The sequence below is a fragment of the Ambystoma mexicanum genome, chromosome 11 (assembly GCF_040938575.1).
Source record: "Ambystoma mexicanum isolate Mex_15411 chromosome 11, UKY_AmexF1_1, whole genome shotgun sequence".
Taxonomy (NCBI): Eukaryota; Metazoa; Chordata; class Amphibia; order Caudata; family Ambystomatidae; genus Ambystoma; species Ambystoma mexicanum.
The window spans coordinates 120,379,389-120,402,705 of record NC_090934.1 but is presented as its reverse complement, the minus strand read 5'-3'; positions in this window follow the sequence as shown (position 1 = coordinate 120,402,705).

The window sequence follows — 23,317 nt, the reverse complement described above, 5'->3', positions numbered from 1 at the left end:
TAACCGGCGCTACTGTTTTTCAACCCATTTCCCTCATGGCAACCCGGCCTTTCATTCTCGCACTGGTGGGTGGCAAGTGAGGCAACCATTTTGGTGTGCGCACAAACTGCGCAGCCTTCCTGGATTTCGGCGCACATGTGGGTTTTCCGCCATCTTGAATTTTCTGAGCCCACAGCACCAAATGTTGTAGCATGATAGCTTAAACGTGGGTCAGGACACCCAACAGTATCTTGACAGTCATGTCATTGCACTGGATGAGAGCTGGTAACTGGGGAAGCATTTGCACAGGGCCTCCAGCTATCTTGGTTAGGCGTTTGGGTGCCTTAGCAACATCCTCCACTTTGAAAAATGATTCATCAACCACAGTTATGCTGGCTCCAGTGTCTCTGAAGGCAGGAGTATCCTGGCCATTCACAAGAACACTATCTTTATAATACTCTTTAGTATTATCTGGAATGGAATTATAGACATCTAAATTCTGTTGTTCCCACAAACCCAGGGACACTAAAGAAACACTAGCTGAGACTCTCATGGGTTCATCAGCCAGTAAGTGAAAGTTTCCACTTGCCATAGGTACTTCTTCCTCTCAGGAGAAGACTAAGGAGACAGTGTGGACCCTTGAAGGTTTACCCTTACATCTGGGATCCCCTTTCACATGGTCAGTTGACCCACAAACATAACATTTCCCAAATGTTTTGATGAACGGGGGCTTTTTCTGACCTCCATCTGGTTTGGGTCCAGATGGTGTACTAGCCTGATTCGGTTTCTCTTGTGGCTTAACCATATTGTTTTGGATTGGGGGCATTAGGATTCTCCTTGTTATCTTTCTTTGGCTGCTTGCCCTCATCCTTCTTCTGAGTTGCCCTAGAATCCTTGTGAGTAGCCCTGTTGGCAACCCACAAGTCAGCAGCCTTAGCTAACTTCTTTGGATCTATCTCCTTAGAATCAGCTAAGTGCTGTCTGAGCTCAGGAGAGCAGTCATCATAAATTGACTCCAACATAACAAGATTTCTCATTCCTTCATAAGTGTTTACTCTGTAATCCTTAACCCAACCATCTATGTTTTTTCAAACATTGACATACCCAGGTAGTCCAAGGGGTACCATCATGCTTTTTGAGCGTCCTAAACCTCTTAAGGTACTGGGAAGGGGTCTTCCCAAATCTAGCAATTAAAGCTAGCTTCACACACTCATAATCCATCCTATCCACCTCCCATAACTCCATCACAACATCAGATGCAACAGTGGGTAGCCTAGAGAAGAGCCAAGGAAGCAACTGATTCCCTGTAATGTCTTGAATCCCATGGTTATATTCAAACATTGCCAACCAATCCAAAATTTCAAGCTTAGCCTCATACATGGCAACAATTTCTTTAGGCATACAGGGTCTCTTAGGACTGGAAGACCTAGAAGACTCTGGGAGAGAAGCATTTTTCAAAGACAACTTTTTCATTTCTAAGGCTTGATTCAACCCCATTACTCGGAGCTTAAGTTATTGATGCTTTTGTTCAGTTTGAGGATTGATACGTTTAAATTCCAATTCAAGCCGCATCTTTTCTAGAGCAATGAATTGAGGATTGAGTGTAGGGCCTGTAGGGGTCCCAGTGGGCAAAGGTTGAGGTTGCTGAGCAGGCAGAGGAGCAGTGAGGCCTACATTGTGAGACACATCTGCCTCATCTAACTCATCAATTGATACATTATCATCCTCATAATTTTACACATTTGCTGAGGGGTTCGGTATTTCAGACCCACCCTGCAGACTTTGTTTCCGTAACAACCTTTCAATCAATTCTGAATTTTTGCCTTTAACAGAGAGATTCTTATCTCTACACAGATTCTTCAGATAATCCACAGTGTAACTAAGGAGGGTCTCCTGACTGTAGCTTTCCATATGAGACATGATCAATATTGCTTTTTAGTGATGTTTAGCCTTGTGGTTAGTTGATCCAAGGTAATAGCAGCACTCTAAGTGTAATCACTATACTTGATCCTCACCACTGTACACCAGTGATAGGCAGAATCATATGCTGTACCCTTTTGGAACACCACACACAATTAAGACTACAAGTGACAGTACACATTCACCTTTGGTACAAGCCTGTACTACACATTAAAGTGGTAGCGATGGCTGAGCTGCTAGACTTATCTCAAGAGTAAAGTGAGCAGTATCAATAGTTACACAAAGGACAGCAGTTACTATGGTTCAAACAAACACTGACTCAAGGTTTCTCAGTAAAAGAATATACCTTTATTTACACATCAGTTGTACAACAATTCACTAAAGTAAAGCAGTAGAAAAATCACACTCTTAATATACTACACACCACCCAATAGATTCTGGACAAGTTAAGCTCAAAATGAAGTGTGAGCAAAATGGCACTCCAGCAATTTAAAAGGGAGGGAAAGACAAGGTTAGACAAAAATTAAGCCGCACTGAGTAAGTAAGCAAGGCAATCTAGAAAAGGCGACTACGGTGAGGAAATCAAATCAAGAGGCCTCAGCCAAAGTCAATGGACCAGAGTCTTTGCAGAGGATCACACAGTTCAAAGTAGTTCGCGGTTAAGTCTTTGCCAAGAATTGGGAACGAAGTTGGTCAGAAGAAAAGTTACTTTAAAGAATAGAGAAGAACAAGCCCTCGGATTGGCGAAAGATTTCAAACACTTTCACCGCGGTCGGACGAAACGAACAAGCGGGTTAGAACAGTACCTTAAATGAAGAAGAAGGCTGTAGCTGAGGCAGAAGTTCCTGGTAGGTCCTGCAGGCTCACGGTTCCTGAAGCGACTGTCGGACTGACACAAAGTAGGAAGGCTGGAGGGTCCTACACTGCCCAGGGAAGAAACCAGCAGCAGAGCAAAGCAACGGATAAGAGGTGCGCTCCTTGAAACCCAAGCAGGGTCTGGTCCTCCTGATTATTCAGTTACTGTAGCTGTGCCCAGCAAATTTGACCAGAGGAGGGGGGCCTGGCTTGCAGTTTGGCGAACTGGTTGGTCCCACCAGCTCAAGGGGAGAAGATTCTTTGCAGATCTTCCCTGTCGTCGAAGTTTGAAGATTCGGACCCGCAGCAGGGCTTCACCGGGAGGTTCAGTCATGGTAGAGGTCCTCTTCTGTCAGCTTCTCTTCGGGTCTCTCGATCCAGTGGCGACTCTGCCTTCTTAGTCCCAGAGACCTGCTTTTTATGCAGTTATCCCCCATTCACGCATCCTGGCTGTCAATCACACAGTAGGGTGGCTGTCCCGGCAGGACTGTCACCACAGCCAATCATACAGAGTGCGACATGGGTCTCCAAGGAGACCCTGTGCAGGGAGTCTCAAACCCCTCCCTCACATCCTGTCCCCCTCAGACCTTCAGGCGCCTCAGGAGGGTTTCTGTGCAGAAGCCCGCCAAAGGACGGCGAACAAAGGAACCAAACCTGTTTTGGCACACAGAGTAAAACACGAGAAAGACCTTTACAAAAAGAAATGGTGAATAAACCCAGCTGGAACCAAATAAAAGTAAATGGGGTCCAGCGGATTTAAGTTTGAGGCTACTAACTTGGCCTAAAACAGTACCAAGGCTATTTAAATAGACCGCAGTCGGAAAAATAGGGTAGATACCACTGCCACCAGCCAAATCTTAAAGAAAGGGGAATGAAATAATGTTGCATGAGAAACAGACAAAAAGGGATAACTATTAACCCTTTCCAGAACTCTATGTAAGATAGTTTGTACTGGGTCTGTGAATATAAAAAGACTAATAAAGTCAATGGCAACTTTACATGTTCTGGGAGACAGTAGTCAGTCCCAGAAAATGGAGTTTAAAGTGGGAAGTCTGAAAAAGACAACCCTTTGTCACTGCACTAAAGGTGCTGTGTAACACACAGTAAAAAGATGACGCCTATGGAGTAGGTGAAGCTCCACAGTCTATCAACACAACAATTTAAAACACACACAGCAAAACACATGTAAGAGTGGAAAAAAAGGCTCACACTCTTACCAGGTGAAAAGAAAAATCCTAGAAATCCTGCAAAGCTGCTGAGGGACTCATTAGGTAAGGGAAATTAGCCATTCTGGAGAATTCTCCCTAATACTTGCTGTGTTTTGCAACTTACCTGCATGTAACCTCTAACCTCTGACTGTGCAATCATGTTGTGTTTTTATTTTTTTTATTTTGTATGGATAATAAAATCATCCTTTCAAATATATAGCCAAAAATACAAAAACATTGAACCATTTTTCAATACAGTTTAGCAACATTTCATTTAAAAGCAAAGCAATGCAATGGTCAAATACAGAAATACAGAAATCAGAAATAAATTATTGAACTACATATTCTCCAAAATGGGAATCATTTGGTTTCGGGAAAATCGAATCGAGAAAGCAAATGATTGCCACACGGATGGTCAGATTCGGGAAATTATTTATATTTGACCAAATGTCGCTTGTAGACATAAACATGAACTTGGTCAAGTTACATTTTTTAAAATATTTCGATCTTTGAGATACCAGCATTGGACAGAATAAGATAAAATGTTTCCAAGGTTTTGATTTGAGATTTATCTAAACAAAAACGACAGAAATCTGCACATTTTGGAATAAGCTTACATCTGGCCAGAATTTGTGTTGTGGGCCAGAGGTTAAAGCGACATCTTAGGAATTGTTGGCGTATGTATGGGCTCGGGCACTTTAATAGATAAGGTTCTTTTATGTTCAAGGCTTTTATGCCAAAGACACGAGTGTCAAAATCTTTATACTGGAGGCACAAAGTGTGATTTTGAATCCATTCATGTTCAAACAGCTTTTGTTTCGCTCGAACTGGGTTTATTAACAATAGTTCAAGTGTGATGCTTGCGTCTGCCAGTGAATTCAAAACAATATTGCACCATGTTTTGGAAAAAACATGATCTTGTGCTAACAGGTGTTGAGCCAAAATGGTCAGCAGGCCGCCAGAGGTCAGGCCCAAGGTAGCTTTCCTTAATAAAGCGCACATCTTCCATTTAATTTGAGATTCTAGCAATGTGATACCTAGTTGATGTCTGATTAATGGAAGTGGGGTGCTTTTGGGCAATTCCAATAATTGTTTCCAGAAGGTCGCTTCTATAGTTCGCCACCATTGAGATTTTTTTTGGAGCATCGTATAGAGACCATAGGAGAGGGACGGAATTACTTTCTGTTGATAGAATAGCAAAATATGTTTCAACCTAAATTTGCCAAATTTACTTTTCAAGATCTTGGCCTGTGCAATGAGCATGCAAAGTTTGGAAAAAAATCTCTGTTTGTTGATCATGGGCTGAGAAAGAGTCCTGTATATGCACACCCAAGTATTTATACAGGCTTACTTGGATTAATAGATCATTGTGAAAATACCAAGTAGATTGTTTCATTTTTTTTTTGTGCTGTGGTTTGCAAATCATAACTTTTGAGCATTGATTGTAAGATTATTTATCTCTACGTATGTGGCTAGAGTGTTCAGAAGTTTTTGCAGCCCTGAGGGGGTTTGAGAAATGTTGTGCTTTTGCATTTTTAATCCTTCCGGCAAGCACATGATAGCCTTTTCGCAGCCTGTGCTGATTTTTACTCTATTTACCTGTGTCATACTTCAACGCCTGATGTAGCCCCTTATTCCATGAGGTGAGGCTATTAAAAGCTGCAGTCAATCTTACCTGCTTAGTCTTAAATGTGTGTCTGCATGCCTGATGTAGCCCCTCATTCCATGAGGTGAGGCTATTGAAAGCTGCAGTCAATCTTACCTGCTTAGTCTTAATTGTGTGTCTGCATGCCTGATGTAGCCCCTCATTCCATGAGGTGAGGCTATTAAAAGCTGCAGTCAATCTTACCTGCTTAGTCTTAATTGTGTGTCTGCATGCCTGATGTAGCCCCTCATTCCATGAGGTGAGGCTATTAAAAGCTGCAGTCAATCTTACCTGCTTAGTCTTAATTGTGTGTCTGCATGCCTGATGTAGCCCCTCATCCCATGAGGTGAGGCTTTACCAGGCTGCAATCACTCACACCTGCGTGTCACAATTGCATGTCTGGTCTTTCCTTAATGCAGTTGACCTAATTGTTCTTGCCCTTTTTTGTTTTGGATTTAGTGTACCTCTCACCTACTCCGCCTCCTGCACTTCCCTTCCTCCCCTTCTGCCCCCTGTTTTCATGTTAATTAATTGCACGTTCCAAATCCTCTCATGACCTAGTCAGAACGCTATTGTTTTCTTCCCTTCCACCACCTTCCTGCACTCCCCTTCTACCCCCCTCTCTCCTGCTCTTATTCTATAGCACTTGCACCATCTAAATGTTCAAGACCTTTGTAGAACTTTTTTCCTCCCTAACCCCCCATGTCATGATGTGCCTTGAAACACAATTTCTGCTGTATAGTGCGCCTTACAAATAACCAATAAATAAAAAATAAAACACACCAAGGTCACTTCTACCACGATTCCTGGCTGACTCCATTTTCTACCTAATTCGGTCTATCCCACACATCACATTACATTACGTTACTACGAATGCAAAACTTAAACACCGGGCCTATATGCTGCCCTCTCTGTGACCTCTGCAACCACAACAATAATGCATTTTGGTGGTCTTTCTATGTTGCTATATGTGAGTATTTAATATGTGTGAAACCTAACTAAAACAACGTGTGTGATTCTGCAGCACCACCTTCAGTCTGCTCCCATGATGGTTCATTCTAATACGTTTTTCGCAGCCGGAATCATTTGGCCTGGCTGGGACTCTGCACATGCATCCCAACATTACTCAGACCCTCATTATCTAGCGAGTGGAGGAGAGAATGACCTGATTTTTGAGCTATGCGTCACAACTCTACCCCTGTTGGTCCAGTTAGCCCTTATCCCTGTGATAATGGGAATACATTGTAATAGAGAAATGAACATTTGTCTTAAGTCGGTTGATCGTTTGGCCATGATAGCCTTCCATGATAGGCACCAAGTAATGTCTCATACATGCCATTGCCACATCTGCAGCAAAGAACCCAATGTTTTCCGGGGGACGGTGAGCATTTGAAGGATTATTCAATTGTTTTATTTTATTCAACTTCATTTATCAGAAAAGTTTGAAGGTTTCCTCTGTTTTGATCAAGTGAATACTTGTTTATTGTATGTTGTATCATCTTTAGCAAGTGTTTTGTGTTTAGTGCATTGAAACATCTTGTAAAATTAGTATATCTTGTTTAATACTGAGTCTTTATGCATTTTTCTTACCTCAGAGGTTGGGGTGAGAGATGTAGGTGTGTGTGTGTGTGTGTATTTAAGTGTGTGTGTGTGTATATATCTGTATGTGTGTATGTGTGTGCGCGTGTGTATGTGTATGGGTGTGTGTGTGTGGGTGAATGTGCGTGTGTATGGGGGTGTGTCTGTGTGTGTGTGGGTGTGTGCATTTGCGTGTGTTTGTGTGTGTGTGTGTGTGTGTGTGTGTGTGTATGGGGGTGTGTCTGTGTGTGTGTGGGTGTGTGCATTTGCGTGTGTTTGTGTGTGTGTGTGTGTGTGTGTGTGTGTGTGTGTGTATGGGGGTGTGTGTGCAAACATATTTTACCTTTTTGTCTGGTCCGATCTTTCCTTTCATTCTAGCGTTCATCTATTCACAGCAAGGGCTAAAAGTGTATAAAAATAAATAGTATCCATACATTTTGAGATGTGCGTCCCCGTGATGCATTCCTGCATGGATGTGGGGACAGGACGGAGATTTACTCAGGGGACCAAATACCTGCCAGAACTAGTGGAAGAGGCGCCTGCGGGCAGAATGGCAAGAATCCCTGAGTCACTCTCCTGTAGTACCAGTTGCTTGGTAGAGGCCAGTTACCTCAGCCCAGGCCAGACCCAATCTCCTCCAACCGCCCTAGCCCACACAGGCAAACCAAACCTAAGGGGCGAATCCCTAATCAAGACCCTTGCAATAACCTACAGTGTGAAAAAGGCTGCATTTCCCTGTAAGGCTGTTTCTTTTGACATTGTTAGAATGTTGTTCTGAACAAAGGGGACGTTATTTCACAACTTAAAAGAGACATTCAATGAGTCAGGGAATCCCGCGAATGTATTTTTACAAACACATGACTTCCTGAGTGAGGACCGTATCAGGGGACCCAGAGAGCTAGTGACGCATTGTCCTTCAGCCGAAGGTGTTGCTGCCGACACTACATGCTGCAATTTCCCCAAAGCACAGACTATCCACAAAGCAGAAGAGTCGAACAAGTTTCCCAAGATTGCCTTCACACACTGGGAGAACAGGTACTCTCAGTACACCAAATGGAACCGTACCTGCGCTGCTGCACTGCATTGGCAACCCCGACGTCACAAATTATCTCATCTATGTCATCACTGATGGCTTTACAACATCATTTATCACATCACATACAAAATCATCAATGGGTACACACTCGGCAACAAAAACGAGCACAAATTATCAATTTTTTTTTTTTTTTTTAATAACATTAGTTTATTACAAAAGAAAGAAAAACTTTTTGTTACATTTGTACCTCAAGTCCTCAGTTTTTACTAACAGAGTTCACTACTGCATTCCAAGTTGTTTAAGTGTAGTGCATCCATAAAGTTTATTACTGCACAGGTTAACTGAGTGTTAAAACCTGAGATCAGGTAACACCACCAGGAATCCATGTTTCTTGACTGGGGAGCAAAGCGATCTAAATGCAGACTACGCTGCTCTGTAATGGCTTCACAGTCCAATATTAGATGTCTCACCGATTCTTGGCCAAGTTTGCAGAATCTACATTCTGTCCTCTGCACCAATGGATCATTCCTCAGAAACTGTATCTCCCTAGTTTTATATAGGTTGAGTCTCATCCGCAGGAACATATTGCGGTGGTATTGTGATGGGAATTTCGCCAGGTATTTTGGAATTGCATCGAGTTTATTTAGCGCACTTCCAAGGTTTAGGGCGGTTTTCAATTTGTTTCTGCATTCTTCGTTTCTTAACCAGTTGTAATGCCGGATTTTTTTCTTCGCAATTTGGGGGCAAAGTATTACAGTCTCTGCCGAAACTCCAGCATCTTCTATTACAAGAAGTAGTTTTCTCTCCCACTCCTTTAATAAGAAGGCAGATGAGTGTTCAGAAACCGAATGTAATATTTCATACGGTTTTACTACCGTATCCATCCGCAATTTCCTAAACATGGAGCATGATTTCCACAGAACTGTTCCATATAGAGCCTCAATACATAGCTCATATCGTATTGCCACAATTGATGAGCTGTTTGGTAGTCTCAGCACTTTACGCCAAAAACTACCTTCGAGCTTGTCCCACAGGTCTTCTGGCAGATTCCAACATGTCTCACTCCCAAAAGTTATCGCGGGAATTACCTTTTGAAGGTAGAATGATAAAACCGGCTTTAGAGTGAATTTTCCGTACGCTGCATGCAGTTTGGCTCCTTGTAGTGCATACATTTTCATCCGGGCCACCAGGTCTTGGGACCACTCCCATTCTCGAATTGAGATGTTAAACAAGACACCTAAGTATCTTATACTATTATTTAACTCGAGAGGTTCATTTTTTATCTTCCATTCAAAGTTACCTGGTCTCTTTGATTTGTTTTGGCCCACCTGGATGATTTTTGACTTTTCGATGTTTATTCGTAAGTCATTTTGCATGCAATATTGCTGGAATTTATTCAGTAGGCGCTGCAGTCCAATAGGCGTAGAGTCCATGAACACAATATCGTCGGCATAAACAGCCCAGCTTATTTCATGGCCATTCACCAACGGAGGAAAGACTCTTAAATCACTTAATGATAGAGGTAGGTCAGAGATGAAAAGCTTAAATAGCTGGGCTGCTAGAGGGCAACCCTGTTTGACTCCTCGTTTTGTCAGTATCTCATCAGATAAGTCACCTTGCTCATTTAGCCGAACTCTGATGGATGTGTTGGAATGTAGCGCAATCAAAGGGGCCAACAGCTCGTTTGGACATTTCCAAGCACAAAGTTTTTTCCACAGCAGATTACGATTTATACTGTCGAAAGCCTGACTCAGATCTATAAAGGCGAAGTATACTTTTCTCTTACACCTCAGTGCGTCTAGTTTTAGACAGTTCAAAAGCACCAAGTTAAGCTCGACCCCCACGCCCTTTGTGAATCCAGTTTGACGTGGATCGACCGCTGCTACTTCTTCCGCCCAGTGAGCAAGACGTTTCTGGAGAAAAGATCCAAATACCTTCCCAATTGTATCCAAAAGGGCAATCGGGCGATAGTTGTTTGGATCGTCCCGATTGCCCTTTTTGAATATTGGAACAACCACCGCCTTGCACCAAGAATCAGGCAGTACTCTTTCCAGAGCAATTCTTTTAAACAAGGTATTCATCAGGTTCGCCCATACAGAGCTATGGTTTTTTAGCATCATGTTCGAAATTCCATCAGGGCCGACTGCTCTGGAAGAGTTTAGTTTCTGAATTGCCCGTTTAATATCTTCCTCTGTATCTGCCACATTCCATCTTACATCGGGGAGCACTGTTTGGGGGACCTTAATACAATTGCAATCATCAAATGTGGTAGTGAAATGCATCACCCAGCTTGCTCCACTTACACCGTTTGACATTGCATAAGTATGTTTAATCCCGCCGGTGTTAATTATCTCCCAAATATGCCTACTATCTTTTTGCAGAATAAGTGTCAACATCTGTTCGGCTTGATCTTGGACTCGACTCAAATTGAAAGATTTCAACCAGTTTCGGTAACGCTGTTTTCTTTTTTGAATTAGTATGATATTACAGGGGTTTGGATCCTTTCTTAAGAGCCTGATGTCGTTCCGAAGATTTTGCTTTTCTCGTTTTATAGTTGGATTAAAAGTATGTTTTACTTCTACAACATGCCCTTTTCGTTTATTGGGCTTCATTTTGTATTGATGTAATAACATGGTATAATTTATCCTTGCCGTTGTGTCAGTCGCGTTTGCGAAACTGGATTTTATCTTATCCAGCTTTGTTGCACTCAGACGTAGCCTATTTCCTCCATTGTTTATAGTGATCTTCTCTGGGTATTTTAACAAGGTTGTTTTTTGAACTTTCAGCCATTTCAGCATTAGTGCGTCATGGTCGCTTTTTTCTGTCTCGATGACTTTGAAAGTAATTATTTGATCTAAAAAGTTCCTGGATACCCATATATAATCGAGCGTCTTCCTAGAGTCTCCTCTCTTCCAGGTAAAACCTGGGGGGATGTCACCTTGAGTGCAGCCATTCAACATAGAGCAATCTCTAAGGGCAAGTTCCTTTGCCCATCTTTCTCCCCGATCCTGCAAATGATTAATACTTCTCGATACAGTTGTTGTTCTTTTTTTCAGAGGTTTATTTACCCAGGAGTAGTTGAAATCCCCGCATATTATAATTGCGGGATCAGTGTATGTGAGTAAGCACTCGTCGATTGCAGTCATAACGTCGGCAATGAATCTTGATTGTGATATCATTGCTGGGTTCCAATAGATGTTCACTATCAAAGTCACCTGGTTCCTGGAATTTACGGACTTGGAGTTTTGAATTGTTGTGATTTGTGCGAACATGTTTGGAATCTTAGTTGATAGAATCTTCCAGTCCTCACTGTTACTTATCATGGTTATCAGACCAGAGAATGGACGGCCAAACAAGTTCTTTCCTGCCGGGTTGAGAAGGACAGTGTATCCATCGCACACTGGGCATTCACGTAACCATGTTTCTTGTAAACATATAATTGAAATTTTGTCCGTTAATTGCCATTTACCTTCAAAAAGATGAGAAAAGCCTCGTGTGTTCCATGACATTAATTGGTTATTAATGTCCAATCCGTCCCCCCTGAGTTATTGTCCAGTTTGCTTTACGTGTCTTTGGCCCGATAATCGCTTTATCCTCATATGGTCCCACAGTTCTTTTCTTCTATTTTCATTCTCTGTTTGTTCCGTAGAAGAATTGGGGAATCTTTCCGCATCCTGGTCATCAGCACATATAATTTCGAAGCCGAAAAACAAAAAGTCGGCAGCAGCCTCCTTTACGGCTTCCTTTAACGTTCTGGAATTCAGATGTAAGTTTACCCAGTCTAGATGGTCTTCAGACATGTACTCAACTACCGCTATATCATCTGATTTAGTGGCTCGAAGAGTTGGAATGCACTGTAATAGTTTTAGTATGTTCCGACGATTCAAGTTTACTTCTTTTTGTTCTAATAGGATATTTTTGATTTGTATTTTCCAGATGTTTCTCTCAAGTGGAGCATTCGACTCTGTGTTTTTCAGATTAGAATTTCTGCCAAGCTTTTCAATTTGTGCTCTTGTTAATTTTGGATTAAGTTTACCGCACATGTCTTTAGGCTGAGCACAGACAGCTGGCAATTTACCGCTCTGCTCTTTTGTTTCTGTATTTATTGGAATCGGCTGAGGCACCTTTTTGATGCTTTTACTTGCTTGCCCACTTCCTTGTGGTGGAATGGCCTTTCGAGGGCCCGGTCTAGACTGAGACTCTTTGGCCTTACCCATGTCACCCGCTAATTCCTCCACCGTAGGGGCAGCTGCTTCTTTTTCGTCGTCATCATCAATTGAATAGGTTGAAAATTCACATAAGTCAATAGATGATTCAGATGTTTCATCATCCTTACAACCTGAACAGTCTCTTGTTCTTTTCAAGCATCGTTTTGGTTCTCTCGTTGATTCGGGTTCTTGCCTCTGGGTAGAGTGCGTCTGTATATTTCTTTCTCCTCTCTTTTTTTCCAGGGGTTGGATTTTGGTCACTTTCTCTGCTGTTGTTGATTTATTAAAGATTCCAAATGAGAGGATTTCAGATAGGTTTCCTGGAACAGCTCTTTCCACATCAGGCCCTGGGAGCCGTTCCCCTTGTACTAGCTCCGGCTCTACTGATGCTACAATCACGACATCATTATTGGTGTTGTCGGATGCTTCTGTCTGGCTCAAGGGATTGGTCTGAATCCCCGACGTTTGCTTTTTGCTTGCTTTGTTTGATTTCAAGCCCTTATCACTTATGTCAGGGCTGATTTTCTCAATATTCATTTGCTCACTGACTGGACGCACGATGCCTTTTTTTCCATTAGACAATCCTGCACGTTCACAACAAGGATTTGGGATCATGCCGGGCTTACTATTTGATGCTTCAGTCAATAATGGTACTCTAGGCGGATCTTCAGCTCCTACGCTACCTATCTGGTTATTCGTTGGATTATTATGACGTATCCATTTTGTACATTCGATTACTGCGTCAATTAAGCCTGCATTATCCCCATTTGCCTGTCGAGCTAGTTCGCACAATCTACTTTGCCATTTTAGTGATGTTTCAGCTTCGTGGTCCAATCTATGCATTATTACTTGTGAGAAGGTTTCTAATGATGAAATCTTTGCATTGACAGAGGCTAAAAGTGTTAATTGGTCACTCACTGCGTCATGCAAGGATTCATATAATTTCATAAAGGGTAGTAAGGCAATTGATGTTGCGGCCAACACATTATTGTGGATTTGTATTCCGGCCGCTGTGGAAAGCGAGCTTTTGGAGGGGAGTTCGGACCTATCTTGTTCGGAGACATCTTGATTGTCTCCAAGGTGAGCTCTTTTTTCCTTTATCTGACCAGACAACTTGGACTTACTCATAACAGCTCTTGCCTCTACATCCTTTAAGCCTACCGAATCCAAGTTTGCATCCGATTTTTGAAGTATTGAGTTTTCTACAGCTGACACAGATCCCTCAGACCTGAAAGATGCATTCCAAGATGAATTTCCTGCTAGTTTATTGCCCGCAGATTCTTTTCTGGATGAATGTGCCGTTTGCTGTTGTCGAAAGCTATCGTTTAAGCGCTCATAGGTTGCTATAAAATCGGCTTTTAGCCTTGTCGCCAGCCTTGCTTCGCGACCTGAAAGTTCTGTCGATGGTACTTCTGTGGTTTTCTTACCTCTGAGTGATTCCTGTGGATTTTGCATCTGAAATGCATGTGCTTTATTTGTGCCAGTGGCCTCAAGACAGGCCCGTTGGCTAAGATCTTTCCCCGCTGCTGTGATAGGTTCAGATGGCATTACATTCGTCAATTCAGTCGGCATAGAATCCACACACACACCCCCCGTCCCTCCCCCCGCTTTGATTTTATTAACTGGGTTAGGGCCAACTGCCTTCATAGTATTGTAAGGTATTGAAGGCATGGGTATGGGTATGTTTTTTGTAGCAAGCGGAAACATTGGAAAAAAAGGTGCGGACTGTTTTCCTGATCCTCTATAATCCACTAGGGGGGGAGGAAATGAGTCATTGTTCTGAGATAGAACATTTGGAATATTAATACCCAACAGATCGTGGTCAGTTAATTCAAAGGGAGAGATTTGTGGGGTTTCATAGGCATCAATGTATATCGACGGCGAAAAGGCTTTTTCCGGTTCAGCAATATGGCTCTCAATTTTATCTAGATGCATATTGTGGGGAATTATAATGGCATCATTACTTTCATTTCCCGTGTACGCAGTCTTTGTCTGCGGGAAACCCATTACCATCTGTGACAAAATGGCTAAAGAGGGTATTATACCTTTTAACGGTCGACTAGTTTCCAGACTGTCCACATTTATAATGGACCCAGTTAGATCATTTGTTTCCGACACATCCGCCAGGCTTACCTCCTTATTTAATCTCTGCGGTGGCTTCCTTCTATGTAGCAGTGATTTTTGCCGAGTCTGCGGCCCCTCCTTCAATATTGTAGTCACCATTTTGTATTTGTGCTGTCTTGTAACTGATTCCTGGTTGTGATGGCGTACAGCAGACTGCGGGAACCAGTATTCGCCACTGAAATCCTGGTATATCTTGTGCTCACCTCCGCGTAACAGCCGCTTAACAGCCCAGTGCCTTTACCCCTGACGGGCTTAACGCCGCAAGGGTGGCTGTATCCGGCTTTTGTAGCTGGAAAAAGTCACGTGACACAACACGTGACCGCCAATAGGCTCCGCCCCCTCCTGGGAGCGAGCGCAAGGCTGCTGGATCTCTGCACTCCACAAATCAGCACGGGCTTCGCTGGATGCTGGGTGCCGGACTGAGTATGCTTGCCACAGTGGTCTCGCCGCTCGGGCGGCTATATCCGGCTTTTGTAGCTGGAAAAAGTCACGTGACACAACACGTGACCGCCAATAGGCTCCGTCCCCTCCTGGGAGCGAGCGCAAGGCTGCTGGATCTCTGCACTCCACAAATCAGCACGGGCTTCGCTGGATGCTGGGTGCCGGACTGAGTATGCTTGCCACAGTGGTCTCGCCGCTCGGGCGGCTGTATCCGGCTTTTGTAGCTGGAAAAAGTCACGTGACACAACACGTGACCGCCAATAGGCTCCGCCCCCTCCTGGGAGCGAGCGCAAGGCTGCTGGATCTCTGCACTCCACAAATCAGCACGGGCTTCGCTGGATGCTGGGTGCCGGACTGAGTATGCTTGCCACAGTGGTCTCGCCGCTCGGGCGGCTGTATCCGGCTTTTGTAGCTGGAAAAAGTCACGTGACACAACACGTGACCGCCAATAGGCTCCGCCCCCTCCTGGGAGCGAGCGCAAGGCTGCTGGATCTCTGCACTCCACAAATCAGCACGGGCTTCGCTGGATGCTGGGTGCCGGACTGAGTATGCTTGCCACAGTGGTCTCGCCGCTCGGGCGGCTGTATCCGGCTTTTGTAGCTGGAAAAAGTCACGTGACACAACACGTGACCGCCAATAGGCTCCGCCCCCTCCTGGGAGCGAGCGCAAGGCTGCTGGATCTCTGCACTCCACAAATCAGCACGGGCTTCGCTGGATGCTGGGTGCCGGACTGAGTATGCTTGCCACAGTGGTCTCGCCGCTCGGGCGGCTGTATCCGGCTTTTGTAGCTGGAAAAAGTCACGTGACACAACACGTGACCGCCAATAGGCTCCGCCCCCTCCTGGGAGCGAGCGCAAGGCTGCTGGATCTCTGCACTCCACAAATCAGCACGGGCTTCGCTGGATGCTGGGTGCCGGACTGAGTATGCTTGCCACAGTGGTCTCCATTGGTTATCAATACATATATTGAAACGTGTCTTGGAAGTTCTGATTAGTGACCAGAATCAATATAGCAATCAATAATAATGACCTTTATTCGGCACAAAGCATAAAAGGAACTCATCATCCTATACTAAAACAATGCACAGGATACATAAATATGACATAACATTTAAGAACAGGTTTGATCTCCAAAGGACACATCAAAATACATTAGAAAAAGGAGTCTATCAAGGATAATACAAAGTGCACAATGCATTCAATTAAAAGGTTAAATCTATCAACAAGCATTTCATTAAAAACAGGTGGACAGAAGTACAAGGTCAGATCTCGCAGACCCCTTTACCAAATATAAAAAGATGTGCTCGAATAACTGTATCTTAATTTCATGAGGATTAACTTAGTTGTTTTTTTCTTTAGTCTAAAGAACCAGGCACGGTGAATATTCATTTTCCACTTTATATACTCTTCCCAGATCCTCAGTTCTTTCTCACAAGCCCAGAGCCTCTCTGATAGTTCCAACACCTGAAGATCTCAGTAGAGGCTTCAGATGTAAAATTCTAAGGTGTTGTGTTGCAGAACAAAAAAACATGAAATGTATCACAGATTCCTCATAATTATTGCATAATGGGCATTAACCCAGGTTCCCCTGAGCCAATGTCAAAGTGAACCTTGCCACATTCAACGTACCGACCCTAAGGTTCATGAACAAGGTTCGAGCAATTGGAGGATCAATTAGATCCAGATACTTCTCAGATCCAAAGTTGGCCTTAGTTCTCACATATGCCAGAGCCAACGTTAGCATTCCACAGGCAGTCACCATTATCTCTTTATGGCACTCTTTGTGTAATGTTCTCTTAATGCTGACGTATTTTGCCTTATTAATCAATGAGGGGTTTAGCCAAACATCATGTTCCTTCAGTTCATGCAGCCCTTTCCTGACATGGGCTACCAAAGCAAATTGTACGCCCCCTTAAGCTTTAATAGGTAAGCTAAATACTCCCTAAAGGCACCCAATTCCGGTGTCTGCCATAGCAAAGCCAGTACCTCAGAGGCTTTGATGCTGCCAACAGATCAATTGGGCATATATCTAGCTCAAGGTTTAACAGAGCATTACGAATGCCCCAAGGTAACCATAAAATACTCTTAAGGAATTTATTCTGGACAACACTCAAGGAATTTAGGTCTGCATACCCCCATATCTCTGCTCCATAAAGAGAAGTAGATGTTGCCTATGCTCTATACAGACCCAGTGCATGAGAGATCGCACCGCTTCCATGCTCATTGAAAAAGGTCTGAATACTGACACTATATTTTTCCAAAGAAGACGCAGCCTTAACTAGTTGGTTATCCCAGGATCCACTCTCAGAACACCATATTCTGAGGTGATCATACTACTTTACTTGATTCAAGGGTAAACAGGCTCTAATGTTCAAATTATGCTGTTTGTGGATTCGGTGCTTGAAGAGCAACATTTTAGTTTTATCTATATTCAAAGACAAACCCAGTTGTTGACATGTATTCATAAATGAAAATAGCGTTGATAAAATCCCCTGTGGGGAGCTAGAAAAAATAATAGCATCATCTGCAAAAAAGAGCCCAGGGTGCTTCTCTGAGTCTGTTTTGGAGAGCGTCTTTGCCCTCAGCAAGCAATGTGTCAATGACATCCTCTATAAAGACGCAAAACAAGAGGGGAGCAAAGACACATCCTTGTCTAACTCAATTTTTAACAATAAACTGTTCTGTTACCTCCCCATCCAGACCAACTCTAACCATGGCTTTATTTTCCCTATACAACATCTGTACCATGAAAATTAGTCCTCGGGCATCTTTATCCTCTCCAAATCTTGCTAGAGAAGGTCCCTCTGCAAACTATCAAATGCCGTCCTGAGATCCACAAAAATGGCAACAACTTCAGCTTTTTCAGGATGGCATATTTTTGAATAATGTTGAACAGGCGGTAACTCTGATCAACTGTGCCGATTCCACGTTGGAAGCATGCCTGTAACATGCTTATCACCACATTTTCTATTGTCTGAATATATTCCAAACCCGCCTTTGCAAAAATCTTGCCAGAAATATCCAGCAATGATATTGGGCGGTAGTTTCCCAGGTCCTCCTTCCCATCTTTTTTATAAATTGGGACGAATTCCACCAATCGCCAGGAGTCCGGCACAATGTTGGTGGTGGTACAGACACTAAATGGTTTGTACCAAATCGGTACCCATATAGACTGTTCTTCCTTAAAGATTTCTATGGGCACTTTGTCTGGCCCTGCAGCCTTGCCAGACTTCTGCGAGGCAATTGCATTTTCTACATCTCCGATACGAAACAGACAGCCCTCCACGCTTCCGATGACACAGGAATCAATTTCACCCACATCCGCTATCTGCCCCCCTCCATCATATGGGGCTAATAAAGGGTCTAGCCATTACCCTGCCGTTATGGAACACTGAATGTCTGTGTCTGCCCTGACCTGTATACCTGAGACCAACTTCCAAAACGCTACATACTCTTTGAACCTAAGGGCAGTCGCCAAAGATTCCCAGTTAGACTTAAGGAGTGATTCCTTCTTCTGTTTAATGATCATCTTATACCTGGGGTGTTTCAGGCATAACACAGATCTTTCTACAGTGGTGACCTGTTTTAGTGCATCTGTTAGCTCTCGTTTAGCTAAGCCACACTCTGCATCGTACCATTCAGACCTTCACACTGCCTTACATCTGATTTGCCTGGTCGTTTGGGTAAGAAACACCTTCTCAAAGCAATCTATAACCACAATCCCATGGGAGCATACCTCCTGTAGGGGCGAGAAAATTGGATCATATAGTTATCATATAGTTGTGACCTAAATTGTATCCTATAGTTGTGACCTAAATTCACTCAATTGAGACCATTTGACACACTTACGTCCATGACCCTGTACAACCACAGGTTTATTTAGTGCCTGCGCTAAGTGACCTCTATCAATTAGCCAATTTAATTTAAACATTACTGTCAGCGGTCTGTGGTCGCTGTCAGATTCATTTAAAACGTTAAACTTAACAATCTTATACCATGCCCCTGCCGACACAAAGATATAATCAATCAAAGAGGAGCCAAAAGGCCCCACGGTTGTCTTAGCAGCTGGTTTGTCACAAGGGAAATACTCGCTCTTAACTCCATCTCAGAAAACATTTTACTTACATTAATGGCAATCAATATAGGTGTGCAGTGTTCAATATAGACACTGTTCTAGTATTTACCAGCAATGTCAGGTGATTTAATGTTACCATTTAGCACATTTTTATTATAGCTTCTTACTCTATACAGAAGTTAGGACATGCCTCTAGTACAATTGAAATATGCCATATGGGTACTCCCAAATGGCTATTTTGAAGACCCAAGACTCAATGAATGGCATTTGGATACTGATTTGTGTGCTTAGTATACTGTTGATACATACTGTGCGTGTAACCAAATTCTCCAGGATGCACACGTTTCATTTGGCATTGCCATATGCAAAGTGTCATTTCTTTTATATCTACATACGCTCCAACTGCCACAACCTTTTGCACATTTAATGATTATCAATTTAATATTATTTGCACCCAGGTAAGGGTGCTCAGGCAATCACGTGGTGCGCCTGTGTTCTACCATTCAACCCCATCCCTTTCCCAACCATTTTCTTTTGTGGTTCCTAGAAACAAAGCCGCTGCCTCATCGCCAACCCACTGAGCCCACAACATCCCGAAGCCCACCGGCCTTCCCTGCCCACCCCACTGACTTACCTCCTGCCACAGAGCTTCTAGTTCCAACTGTTGCCCACCTGCCCCTGTACATGCTTGTCCTGCCATATATATAGAAAATTGACTTTTACTGGTTCACTCAGGAGCTCCCGGAATTTCGCTCCAAAAAAAGGGCAGCGCTCGCTACCTGGAAAAACAACCCCAATGACGCCTCCAAAGTAGCCTTTAAGACTATATCTAAAAACTATAAAACTGGCATCATACAGACTAAATCCGCCTCTTTCAACTCAAGGATTGAAAATGCAAAATCTGGGACAAAGGAAATCTTTGCAATTTTTAGAGAACTGGAGACTCCCTCACCCCCGCCTTCTACCCTCATGAAGGACGAGACTTGGTGCCACAAAATTCAAGCTGCCATGCTTGTCAAACTGGACACCTTGCACACCAAAATTCTAGCCCACCAAAAGGCCCTGTCTACTCTTATAGCTAATAGTCCTAATGCACCCCCGTCACGTATTCTAGGAATGCTCCGGTGTTTGAATTCTCGGACATGAGTGAACCCGAAGTTATTGCTCTACTAAAGTCCATCAAACTATCTAATCATCAAAGACTGTGCCTCCTCCCTCGCCCCATTTATCACTGCCTTGTTTAATTCCTCCTTCCAGTCTGGCCATGTTCCGACTGGACTCAAGGAAGCGTGGGTCCAACCGCTTCTGAAAGAAACTTCCCTTGACCCATCGGTCCCAGGGAATTACAGGCCTATTACCACCATCCCCTTTTTGCTAAAAATATTGGACAAAGCAGCCTACTTGTAAGTTCAAAAATTCCTTGAAGACAGCCACCTTCTTGGTCTATGCCAGTCCAGCTTCCGGCCATGACATGTCACTGAAACAGCACTACCTGGCCTAAAAAGTCAAACGGATGACCTCAGAGATGCAGGCAAACCTGCGCTCCTCCTTCTTTTAGACCTTTCAGCTGCCTTTAATCTGGTGGATCACAAAACCCTTTACCATCATCTCTCCTCCACAGCCAACTTCTCCCCGAGGGCCTGTGCATGGATAACCTTGTTCCTGCAGGAAAGAGTGATGAAGGTTTTCTCTGAATCCTCCTGTGCCAACCCTAGTCCCATTAAATGTGGGGTCCCACAGGAATCGTGCATAGCTCCCATCCTCTATAACCTCTTCACGAGGCCTCTGTTCAGAATCCTGGATGTCCTGGGTATCTCATACACCAATAATGCAGATGATACTCAGGTGCTCATCCCCCTCTCGGGTGACTATCCAACAGACATGAACACCCTCAACTCCATTTACTTAACGATCCAATCCTGGGTGGAAGAAAACTGGTTATGTCTCAATAGTGCGAAAACCGAACTTCTACTAATTGGTTCTCCCTCCACCTTGGGGAAACTGGTCAAGCAATACTCCTCTTTCACCATTGACAACATCTCCATCACTGTCTCACAAGTCATCAAGTCATCAAGACATTGGGCGTGTATCTAGAACCTAACCTTACCATGGATAGACAGGTTAAAGCGATTGCATCCTCTGCAGCGTATCACTCAGACCCTTCCTCTCCCAACAGAACTGCCTCACCATTGCCAAGGCTGTCGTTGGGTCGAGGTTGGACTATTGTAATGCCCTCTCTGTTGGGACCTCCAACAAAAATCTGGCGAAGCTTCAACTAGCTCAGAACAATGCACTGAGGGCTGCAACAGACATCTCACACAGGGACCATATATCTGGGGTCAGAAGGCAGGTACACTGGCACCCCGTCAAGGAAAAGATTGTCTTCAAAACCCTTGCCTTGACACACAATTATATCCACGGCCTGGCTCCCCCCTACCTATCACAAAGAATCATCAGACATACGCCTTCTAGAACTGCCAGATTGGCCTACTCCAATCAAATCACTGTTCCTCTCACATGCAGAGTGCGTGCAGGTGGCACCAGCTTCCCAACCATGGGCGCTACCTTTTGGAACACCCTCCCGGCCCAGATTAGGATGATTGACTCTCATGCAGCATTCCGTAAAGCCATCAAAACTAAGCTCTTTGTTTGAAAGGGCTTTATTTCCACTTGTATGTATCTCTGTGTCTGCTGCTAAATAACGTCCATCTTCTGTATTATGTAATGAAACAAACTGTACTAAATAATACTCTGTCTGGGCTGCATTCCTGTAACCCTGAAGTAAGCCCTCTTACGTTTCCTCATAGTGCCTCGATGCCTGTGGGCTGCAGTGTGCTCTACAAATTAAAAAAAATTAAAAAATAAAAAATAAATAGAAAAGGAACTTAGTGCCTCAGCACATGTTTGACGGTGAGGTAAAAAAGTGGCGTGTAATTCTGGTACGACTACATTTTTGGGCTGGTGATGGAATTGCTGCTGTTGTTACAACACTGCCAAATTTCGCGTTTTGACTTTAATGTGGAGGGTTTACCTCCAGAATCATGCTGGGGGATATATCCATCGTCATAATGACCACAAGTACTAATTATGCAAAATAAACATGAAGTCCTGTGGACTCCAAAAATGGGGACTAGCACCTCCCTACCACCAATTGTAAGCCCTTAGTCCCTTTCCTATGTATTGTGGCTGTAACCATCTTCTTTCTTGTTGATGGGAGATTGGGCTCACGCAATATGGTCTTCTCGACAAAATAACTCTGACCCTATTTGCACCCTGGAAGAAACCCGGGAGTGTGAATAGCTATCACCACCTTGTCGAGGGGCGTACAGGACCCGAAACAGCCATGACCTTGGCTCAGGCCAGCATGCCTTTACTGGCCCGTACGCCCCCAGATGCAGGGCTGATTGCTATATTAACTGACTACATAAGTCATGCTAAACTGCCCTTACAATGTTTGTTGGAGCGTGTGTACCCATCGGTGATAATAAATGTAATGTTGTGCTATGTTATTTGTCTTTAGTACCATGCACATCACCAGAGCAGGGGTCTTAAAGCACTGAGACTTGTCCAAATAGAGGAGAATTGTGGCCCGCTCAGTGATGTCAACTATGATGTAATGGAACATATGTGGGACGACATCAGTGATTTCATGGATGACAACATGTGTCATGTCATCTATAATGTCATAGACCACATAATTTGTAGTGATGTTAGTGACTTTATGGATGACATCATGTGTGATGTCATCTATGATGTCATGGGTGGTGTCATGAGCAGTGCAAAGCAGTAGCCAATTTAACTTTGCTTATTAAACCATAACTGGCACATTTATGGGGGTTTGTTTTGTTATACTGTAACCATAACGTCCCTTCAACAAAAAATGTTCACCGATATTTCGTGGGTTTTTGTAATGGTGACTTAACCACAATGTCCCTTTAAAAATGATTTTTCACTGATATTTCATAGGTATTATTAGGGCAATCTAACCATAAAACCCTAACACCCCTTTAACAAAGTTTTTTAAATTGTCAATGTTTTTTAATGATAATGATGTACAATATCATATGTACAGAATCCACCGGGCATAACCTGGAGCCATATGTAATGGGCGCTTCACCTGGGGGCCCTTTGCCATGCCCCAGACACTGCCAAGCCACCCAAGTAGCCACTGGACTTGGTCTGTAGCCAGGCCAACTGACCACATAACCCCATTTTCAGGTCAGATGGTCATGTCCCGGGAAAATCCAGT